The 11362-nt window shown below is 42.5% G+C and overlaps 1 pseudogene; it reads left to right on the top strand.

The window, feature by feature from the left end:
- The first annotated feature begins 953 nt into the window (after positions 1–953).
- LOC150065044 (PRAME family member 7 pseudogene) lies at positions 954–2435 on the top strand (annotated as a pseudogene).
- Positions 2436–11362: the final 8927 nt, after the last annotated feature.

Below are 11362 nucleotides of genomic sequence, written 5' to 3'. Positions count from 1 at the left end.
CTGGAAATAACAACAACAAAATCTGAACCAAGATCAAGAAAGAAATACACCTCCCAAGCCTGTGGCTCATGCCTCTAATTCAGGGGAATTAGATCTACGGATCACAATACAAAGCCAACAAGGCAGATATAAGTGTAAGACTATTATCTGCACGACTTATCCAAAAGCATTCTAGGATTCCAAGAATCCAATCTTCCCAAGTATTAAGAGATCTGAGAATCACATTGCAGGGCCAAACTTGGCAATCAAACTCCACTAGTTTCAAAAATCCTGCAGTTAGTATTGGACCAAAAGACATTCACATAAACAGCCCAAGCCCTAAGTTCCTGTTCCAAAACTAAACAAAATAAAAAATAAAGACTTGAAAAAAAGTATAGAAGTAAGCAGACAGAAGGAAAGGACAGAAGGAGTATGGAACTGAGGGAAATAGGAAGAATAGAAGGGAGGAAAAAGGAAAGAAGGAAGGAAGGAAAGAAGAAAGAAAGGAAGGAAGAAAGAAAGGGGTGATGGGAAAGGAATAAAACAGAGAACTATTCAGAAAAAAGTCTAGGGATTCCATAAAAGTTTACTGGCTGATGCTCTTAGGGAGTCAGCATGTTTGGAAAAGCCTTACTGGTTTAAGGCAAAAAGGGAAGGAGTCTTTGGGTCCAAACCTGTACACATTAGAAATGGATGCCATGCTCTTTGAACCCTGTGTCTCTAATCCTGTCACACTGGACTAGGATCCACCCTTGAAATTCCTGTGGAGAATCCTATCCAGTGTAGGTTAGCTGGGTGTGACTCTGAAATCCCATGAGAGGCTGCTCTCTGATTGGAAGATAGGTGTTGAGAAGGGTGGGGTGGGACTATAAGATGTCCAGGGGGACAGGGAAGAGCAGCAGTTTCCCAGAGCCCACTGTCAGAGCCTGACTCTGCTGGACTTGAGAGAGCCCTGCCTGCACAGCGGATCCAAGATGGACATCAGGACGCCACCCACGCTGGAGAGTCTAGCCATGCAGGGCTTACTGAGGAGCCATTCCCTGGCCAGGTCTGCCTTGGCCGATGTGCCACGGCAGCTGTTCCCCCAGCTCTTCAGGGAGGTCTATGCCAGGGGTCACACAGAGATGCTAAAGGCCATAGTGCAGGCCTGGCCTTTCCCTTGCCTGTCTCTGAGGGCCCTGACACAGTCACTAGACCTGGAAGCCTTGAAAGTTGCCCTGGATGGAATCGATATGCTGCTTGCCAAGAGAGATCGCCCGCGTCGCTGGAAACTGCAAGTTCTCGATCTGCAATGTGTGTACTGTGAGATCTGGGCGCAGGGCTACCCCTCGGTGGCCAGAAGCTCTCCTACAGAACTCCTGACCGACCAGCCAACCGTGAGTCGCTACGCCGGGGGGACTGAAGAGAGGCCCTTGACCATAGTCTTGGACCTCACCTTCCAAGATGATCCCCAGGAGGCTTTCCAGGCCTACCTGCTCCAGTGGGCCAGGGAGAGAAAAGGCCGAGTCCGGCTGTGGTGCAAGAAGCTGAAGATCCTGTCAGGTTCCTTCTATATAGTCCAAGAGGCTCTCCTTGTAGTGAGCCTGGACTCCATCCAGGATTTGTTGGTGACTAGTGTGTGGCATCCAGAAACCATGAAGAAATTTGTTCCTTACCTCAGCCAGATGAAGAACCTTCAGGTCCTCAACTTCTCCAAGATGAGTGCTGAGGTGTACACTTCTAGAGCCCGCAACTTCCTGTACTCGCGCAGGTATGCAGCACACCTGGGGCAGCTGCACTGCCTCCAGGAGCTTCACATGCACGACGTCTTCTTCCTTCGTGGAAAGCTGCGGGCCATACTCAGGAACATGACAGCTCTGAAGACACTGTCTTTGAGTTCCTGTCCCCTGCAGGAAGCCGACCTGAAGTCTCTGTCCCGCTGTGCCTGCGCCAGGCAGCTCCAGCGCCTGCGTCTGAGGAGTGTATTACTGGGATGCTTCAGCCCTGAGACCCTGCGAGCCCTGCTGAAGCAAGCGGCTGGCACCCTGGAGACCCTGGCCTTGGAGGACTGTGGCCTAATTGATACCCATCTCTCCGCCATCCTGCCTGTCCTGCGCCAGTGCTCCCATCTTCATTTCTTCAGTTTCTATGGAAACTGTATACCCTTGGCTGGCCTGCACAAATTGCTTAGCCACACTGCCCACCTGGCCCATTTAAGCCGAGGGATCTATCCTGTTCCTCTGGAGAGCTTCTACAATGGAGGTAACGTCTTAGAGTACCTCAACACCAGGAGGTTTGCCCAGGCCCAGGCCAGCTTGGCTCAAACATGGAGAGCTTCTGGGACTAGGCAGCGGTTTCAGATCTGTATCTATTACTGTCATCGCCAGAACAAGTGCCGTATGCTTTCCCTGTGTCCCAGTGGCCAATGGGTGTTCACATGGGAGGGTCTCCCGGGCCTTTCTGCGATCCCTGAATAGTTGGTTGCCTCTCTCCCCAACTTTCTTGTGGTCCTAAGAAGTGAAAGCCCACCAGTAAGGGCCTTCTCCAGGACCACACACACCCACCTTCAGTGTCAGGGGAAGAGCAAGGGCATCTGTTTCTGAGCTCAGCAGTTCAATGGTACCTAGGAAAATCTATAACTTACTTTCTTTCTTTCTTTCTTTCTTTCTTTTTTTCTTTCTTTCTTTCTTTGTGGCGATTGAGGTAGAACTTCACCTGGGCAATGTTTCTGAACTTTTCAGCACAATGATACTACTATACCCCTGGCCTGGGCATTGCCTTGAGCTCTTCAACTCAGGCTACTGTCCTACCTTGGGCCAAGCTCCACTTCCCGTTTTCTAGAAGTTAATAGGACTTGGGAGTGTTGGGTCTTTTTGTGCCCTGGATTGCTTTGAATCTTGATCCTCAGATCTCAGCCTCCTGATTAGCAAGGATTACAGGCAGGAGTCACCACACCCAGCTTAACTTTGTAACTTTCTGAACATTTTGGGGCTATATGTGTCCTGGATACATTCTCTCCACAATCTGGAGTCAATTGCCCTCCAAAGAACTGAAATAGGATTGTATTTTTCTAAATGATTGTGAGCAAAGCCCCAAGTGTGGGACGGGTTTCTGACTTTGTACAACTGTATGGATCAATTAATACATTGATAATAAAAAGAAAGGAAAAGCACTAGTGAGCTGAGTGTTGTTCTTGTGTAGAATCATAGCTACTTGGCCCTTCTGAGATGTGAAGATCAGACTCCAGGACCAGCCTGTGCAGGAAAGTCTTTGAGATGCTCATCTCCAGTGAACTTTCAAAAAGGGCTAATGGAGCTATGGCTTGAGTAGTACAGTGTGGACATTGAACACTATAGCTCAATGCCAGCACGAAGGCACTCATTTTAAGTCCCAGAACAGGCACACACACACACACACACACTAAAGAAATGCAGATGAAATTTCGGGTAAGATTTATGGGGAATTGGACATCAAATACCAAATAACATCCCATGAAAAGAAGGGAACCCTTTGTAGAAAGTACAAATGTATCAGTAGTTTTACTGTAGTGATTGAGATGTGTACCTATAATCCATTGGCATTGAACTAGAGGGTGTAACCCAGTTAGGCCGTGCTGGGTGTGACTTAGAAATCCCATCCCTGAAATCAAAGACACACCTTCTATGTCTCCAACATTTCTGAAGGTGAGAATTTTCAGTAGTTATATGGTCAAACATGCCTCTCAAATGTAGACTGCACTTCTTTTGCACTTCTTGAAGAAATATTCACTTCATGCACACCCAGGCACAACAACAAAACAATCGGAACCAAACAGTGAGAAAGAAATAATCCTGCCAGACTCCAATGGCTCATGCCTCTCATTCAATTTCTAAGCAGGCTGAGAACTGTGAATCACACTAACACCAAAAGCAAATATGGGTGTGAAAAAAATACCTCCAAATAAAGTTCCTCTGAAAGTATTCTTGGATTCTAAGAATCCAAGCTTCTCAAGAATTTTAACATCTGAGGATCACATTGCAAGGACAAACTTGGCAATCAAAGCTCACCAGAGTTTAAAGGTTTCTGTGCTTAATGTTGGGTGTCAAGTGGTAGAGCACTGACCTTGAGCCACTCAGACACAGTCCAGGCCCTGAGTTCATGTTCCAAAAGTGGAACAAAAATCAAGATGTAAAAAAAGGATAGGATGCTGAGCACCGTGGCCCCCTGTGATACTAGCTTCTTAGGAAGCTGAGATCTGAAGATCACAGTTCAAAGACAGCCCAGGCACAATAGAACCTGAGATCCTTATCTCTAATTCACCTGTAGAAAATGGGAAGTGAGGCTTGGCTCCATGGAAGGGTGGAACCCTTGAGCTGAAGAGATCAGGGACAACACCCAGGCCCAAGGGTAGGATGGGAACCTTTACCTGAGCGTTCAGGGTGAGTGTCCAGGCCTGGTTCAAGCCCCATGACACACACACACACACACACACACACACACACACACACATTCACACATACAGAGAGAGAGACATACATATTATCTTCTAAAATTATGCATATTAAAATGAACTCCCAGAAATGGAAGTAAGAGATCTTTTATTATACTATTTTTGTTCTTTTTTCTTCTTTCTTTGGTTTATTCCCCTCTGCCACTATTGGTTATTATTATCGTAATTTCTCTACCCTTAATCTTTTTTGTTGAAGTTGGTTGTGGGACTTGAACTCTGAGTCTGAGTGTTGTCCTAAGCTCTTCAGCTCAAGGCTACCTCCCTACCTCTGTGACTGGGCATTGTTCCTGAGCTCCTGAGCTCTTCAGCTCAAGGCTGGAGCCACAGCATCACTTCTGGTTTTCTAGTGGTTAACTGGAGATGAGAGTCCCACAGACTTTAGTGTCCAGGCTGGCTTTGAACTGTGATCTTCAGATCTCAGCCTCCTGAGTAGCTAGGATTACAGTCATGAGCCACCACACCTGGCTCTACCCTTTATCTTGTATATAGATTGATTTGATTTGTGAATAAGGATGGGAAGCACAGAAATGACAAAACAAAGGGTGAACTAATTCAGCAATTAAACCCAGTAGATATTATGCTGGAAATGAGCTATATAAATTTTGTGTTGGAGAGAAGTTGAAATGGGAAAAATGAGGGAAAGCATGACATTTTTCAAAATAGCATGTACTCATTGTCTAACTCATGTAACTGGAACCCTTCTATACATCACCTTTATAATAAAATTTTTAAAAATATATGCTTTGGGAGGGAAACAAGATAGCACTGAAATAATAAGGACCCAGCCTAGCTCTTTCCCACAAAAAGAGAGAATCAGGGAATCCCACGAGCCAGCTATCTTAAGAAATCAACAACTACAAATTCAAGAAGCAACAGAAAAATATACAAACTGGAAAAGAAACCCAGATAAAGCTTATATCCAATGTGCTCAAACGCAAGGACCCCTCCCCATCCCTTGCCACCTACTCCAAGCCTCGAAAGCCGCAGCAGAGGGCACCAGACTGAAAAGACTCGAACTTTAGCAAGCAGCAGAATCCAGATGCAGGAACCCCACACAGACTGGGCATGGGCAGTGGCAGAGACGAGAGGGGAGGCGAATGACCCTCCAACACTGCGGAGCAGCTCACAGCCAAACCCTGACCAGTAAGTAATCCAGTGGGTTCCCCCAAACCCATTGGGAAAGCAGAGCTGGTGGCTAACTACAAAACTTAACCCAGACCCCTCCCACCCTGCCCAAGAAAGACTGGAAAGTGCAGGGGCCAAGAAATTCAGAATCCTTCCCTTCTCCCAACAGCCCCCTCCCCCAGGCCATTGACTGGAGACTGACAGGTGGGCAGTCACTAAAACCCAGCACCCCACCAAAGGGGATGGATGTGTCCCTGCTCCCACCTGCCCAATAGCCTCCTCTCCCAGGCCACTGAAACTGGAGACTGAGGGGCACTAAGACCCTGCCTTCTAACAGCAGGTTGGGGTGTGCGTGAGTCTGTGAACCAGCATCTGATTGACCCAAACCTAAGTGAGGCACCCACCTGCTGGGAGTCTCCAGCAAGACAACACCAAGCCCTCCCCCCCCCCCGCCCCCCCCCCCCCCCCCCCCGCACCGAATCACAGAAAGACTCTCAGCCACAGCAGCCCAGTTCTTCCCTGAAACACAGCATGTCAGAGCCCATCTCCTTTCCTGAGACACGCCCCTGGGAACAGGGCCACAACTAGCCACTGGTCTAGATGAAATATCATGAGAGCTCCCAAACCACAGGCCCTCAGCTGGGCCCCACCACTGGGAACAGGGCCAGCAAACTAGCCGAGATCGCAACTCCACCCCACAGCCGAAGCCCTCAAAACGGTGAGCCCACAGCAAGGCCAGTGTTTGGGTTAGCTGAGAGCTAACTGTGCAGTGGCACACAGCCTTTGGGAATGGGCTGACACACCTATAAAAGCTGCAAACTCCAACCCAATCAGCAACGGAAGTAATTTGGCTGAGAACCACACATATACACAGATTCCCAAAACCACCAGCCCCAAACCAAGTAGACTGCCACCTACCAACCACAGAGTAAACCTACAACAGTCTCAATTCCAATGCAGCGGAAATAACAACGACAAATCACAAAGTATATAAATAATCAAAGTCCCATACAAAGCCCAAAAGCAAACAAAAGTGAAGAGATGGGAGAGATGTCACTATCCAAAGAAATGACTCCTGAAGAGACATGTAGCATGACTGTGTTCAAGGAAATGATTGTGAACATGACTGAAGAGATCAAAGCAGAACTCCAAAAACAATTCCAGGAACATAAGCAGGAAATCTCCAAGGAGCTCCTCGATCTCAAAAGAAAAATAGAAAAAAATATACTTTCTTAGAAGGAAAGATTAATACTCTCAGAGCAGACATGATCATCTCAGTGTCCACAATGCAAACAAAAATGGAAACATTAAGCAACAGATTGACTGAGATGGAGAATAGGACATCAAGAACAGAAGACAAAACAGAAGAGCTGGAACAGAGAATCATCAGTCTGGAGAAATCAGTCAGAATTCACCAAAGAGAACACCAGGACCTGGCAGACACACAGCCAAGAAATCTAATCTTTGTACAATAATAATTGAAGAAGGGGTGGAGTTTCAAAATAAGGTAATGCAACCCTTATGCACCAAGATCATAGGAGAGAACTTCCCCAACCTCAAAAGGGAAAATACATTATTGAAGGTTTCAGAACTCCAAGCAGGCAACCTAGAAGGTACTTGTCTAGACACATCATAGTAAAAATATTAGACCTGAATACTAAGGAGCTGATTTAAATGCCACAAAAAATAAAGAAAGAGCTACACTACAATGGAAAAGAAATTAGAATAACTGCAGACCTCTCCACACAAGTCATAAATGCAAGAAAAGCTTGGAAAAATATCATTCATGCCCTGAAGAGCAACAACTGCTAACCCAGACTGTTATATCCAGTGAAACTAGCATTTACATTTGAGGGAGAAACAAGAATATTTCAGTCCAAAGACAAGCTATATGAATACATGCACACTAAACCAGCATTACAAAAAATATTAAATGATCAAGAACAAATGGCAGAACAGCAAGAACTCCCAGCAAGAAGCTATCACCTATAAATTACTAAACACAAAGGGGGAAAAAGAGAAAGAGAAAGAAACTCAGAAGTGAAAATAAATAATGAAAAAGGACACTGATCACTTTTCCATAATTTCCTCTAATGTGAATGGGCTGAACAATCCAATCAAAACACACAGAACAGCAGACTGGATTAAGAAACAAGACCAATCAATATGTTGCCCCCAAGGGAACCACTTCACAGCCAAAGACAGAAACAAACTCCGAGTGAAAGGATGGAAAAGAATTTTCCACTCCAATGCATCAGGCAAAAAAAAAAAAAAAAACCAGTAAAATCAGTACATAAAGATGGCCACTGCAAATTAGTAAAGGGTATAATTTATAACCAGAATATTACAGTTAGAAACATTTACTCCCCCAACATGGGAGCACCTTAATTCGTCAAGCCAACTCTCTTAAAATTACAGAACAAGATAGACTCAAACACAGTCATAGTGGGAGACTTCAATACGTCACTCTCACCACATGACAGGCCAACAAAAGATAAGCAAAGACACTATCGACTTAAATGATACCAGAGCCCCGCAGAGTTTAACAGATATACACAAAGTCTTCCATCTAATGGTGAAATTTTATAAAATTTTCTCAGCAACACATGGAGCATACTCCAAAACAGATCATATATAGTTCACACAGAAAACTTAAGCAGATAGAAGACTGATATAATCCCATGCATTCTATCTGATCACAGTAGAATCAAACTAGTTCTGAACAACACAGTAAAAGGTAAAACGCATTCAAACACTTGGAAGCTGAACAACACACTTCTGAATAACTCCTGGGTTACAGAACAAATCCAAGAAGAAATTCAAAACCTTCTTGAATGTAATGACAATCAAGATACAATACAAAGGAACTTATGGAACAGCAAAGGCAGTTCTAAAGGGAAAATTTATCACACTAGGAGCCCATATCAAAAAGACAGAAGAAGAGCATGTAAATAACCTAAAGAAGAAATTGAAGCACCTAGAGGAACAAGAAAAAGTTAATTTTTAAACAGCTAGGACAAAAATAACAACAATAAATTCAGAACCATCAGAGATTGAAATAAGATCTACTATACCTAAAATTAATAAATCAAAAAGTTGGTTCTTTGAAAGAGTCAACAAAATTGACAGACCCTGGTAAGATTAATCAGAACAAGGAGAGGGGAGACTCAAATAAACAAGATTAGTGACCCTACAGGAACAATCACAAGCAAGATCTAAGAAATTCAATCCATTATAAGTACTACCAGGGTCTATAGTCAAAGAAACAGGAAAATCTAGTAGAAATGGATGAGTCCTTAAGTAAATATAGGGTAATCACATTGAACCGTGAAGAGGTAAAAAAAATTGAACAAACCAATCTTGTACAATGAAATAGTGGAAGCAATCAGGGAAATGCCAAACAAAAAGAGCCCAGGACCAGACAGTTTCACTGAAGAATTCTACAAGTCTTTTAAAGACAAAGTAATACCTATACTCTTGAAACTCTTCCAAGAAATAGAAGCAGAAGGAGCAATACCAAACTCATTTTATGAAGCTAATATTACACTCATCCCCAAACTCGGGAAAGATCCAACAAAACAAGAGTACTACAGACCTATCTTTAATGAACACAGACACAAAACTCCTCAATAAAATACTACCCAACTGAATCCAGAAAAAAATTTAAAAAAAAAACTACACTACAATCAGATACAAGGCTGGTTTAACATTCACAAATCAATTAATGTAATACGTCATATCAATAGAGCTAAGGATAAGAATCATATGATAATTTCTCTGGACACAGAGAAGGCATTTGACAAAATACAACATCCATTCATGTTGAAGGCACTAGAAACAATAAGAATAAGAGGTGCATTCCTTAAAATAATTAAAACCACATAGGAAAAACCTACAGCCAATATTATACTAAATGGAGAAAGATGAACCATTTACCTAAAAATCAGGAACTAGACAGGGATGCCCACTTTCTCCACTTCTCTTTAGTAGAGTACTAGATCCCTTAGCCAGAGCAATAAGGCAAGAACAGGACATCAAAGGAATTCACATAGGAAAAGAAGAAATTAAACTATCCCCTATGTGAGTGACCCAATAAGCTTCACTCCCAAACTCCTAGAATTAATAAACCACTTTAGCAACGTGCCAGGATATAAAATTAACCTGCAAAAGTCAGTAGCCTTCTTGCAGGCCAACCATACACAAACGAAGGCCAAATCAAGAAAATGATGCCATTTGCAATAGTCCCCAAAAGAATAAAATACCTGGGAATTAACTTCACCAAAGATGTAAATGAATTATTTAATGAAAATTATAAAAGCCTAATGAAAGAAATTAAAGAGAACACCAGAATATGGAAAGACATCCCATGCTCATGGGTAGGGAGAACCAATATAGTGAAAATGGCTATATTGACAAAAATTGATGTACAAATTCAATGCAATCCCTATCAAATACATGGTATTGGAAATATAGATACAACTACATAGTCATAAAAACTTATGACTCTATAGACATAATGTTTTATTACATAGGTTAATATGTATCTAGGACATACAAGCCCTCAGCCTAATTTTAATTATGTTCTAAAATCTAAGTGCCAGTAATTGTATATAGAGATCCCCTTCCTGAATACTATAGAAGATATAACCCAAAGGTTCATATGGAACAAGAAAAGATCTAGAATAGTCAAAACAATTCTAGGCAAAAAAAGAAATGGAGGTGGGATTACAATACCAGACATCAAACTATACTATGGAGCCATTATAACACAAACAGCATGGTATTGACAAAAAATAGACCAGAAGATCAATGGAACAGAATAGAAGATCCAGAAATAGAACCACATACCTATAGACAACTTGTATTTGATAAAGGAACCAAAGATATACAGTGGAACAAACACAGTCCATTCAATTATTGTTGCTGACAAAACTGGACAAGCCACATGCAGAAAACTAAAAATTGACCCTAGTCTTTTGCCATGCACAAGCATTAACTCAAAGTGGATCAAAGACCTCAACGTCAGACCAGAAACCTTGAAACTGTACATTTTATGTATTTGGTAAAGAAATCCACTATTAAAGCAGATAGTTTAATGGTGATTGTCACAATCACAGCGGAAAGCTAAATTACTTTCTAATGAATAGATTTTCGGTTTTGCAAGCTTATGAAAGTTCTCACACAGGAGAGTGGTGCAGTTTTATAGCAATAGAAAGATACTTGCAAAACCGAAAATCTATTCCATGCTTTAATAGTGGATTTCTTTACCAAATACATAAAATGTACAATCAGTAGAAGCATGTTTATCCTTTACTTATTTACAAAATAACTAGGAAAAGCACTAAATATGATTCTTTTACATAACATGCACTACTTACATTATGGTTGGATTTAATAGTTTATCGTGTGACAGATTTATCTCATCACTGGCAATGGAAAATCCATGAAAAAGAGTTCTTTGTAAAATTTCCTTTTCTCAGCTATGTGTCTGTGGCTCACAGTTACATAATTCTAGCTACTAAAGAAGCTGAGATCTGAGTATCTCAGTTCAAAACAACCAGGGCAGGAAAGCCCTTGAGATTTTCATCCTGCATGAACAACCAAAAAGCCAAAAATGGAGTTGAGATTGTAGAACAAAGGATTTGAGCAAAACAAGCCAAAGACAGTGTCCAGATCCTGAGTTCAAGGCCTACAGCAAGCATAGCACACACAGGCACACACATACACATACACATTTCCAACAACTAGAAAAGGGCTCAATAAATATTTTCTGAATGTACAAGTGAATGA

This window comes from Megascapheus bottae, chromosome 3 (genome assembly GCF_031878675.1).
Source record: "Megascapheus bottae isolate mThoBot1 chromosome 3, mThoBot2.hap1, whole genome shotgun sequence".
NCBI lineage: Eukaryota > Metazoa > Chordata > Mammalia > Rodentia > Geomyidae > Megascapheus > Megascapheus bottae.
This window is presented reverse-complemented; position numbering and strand designations above follow the sequence as displayed.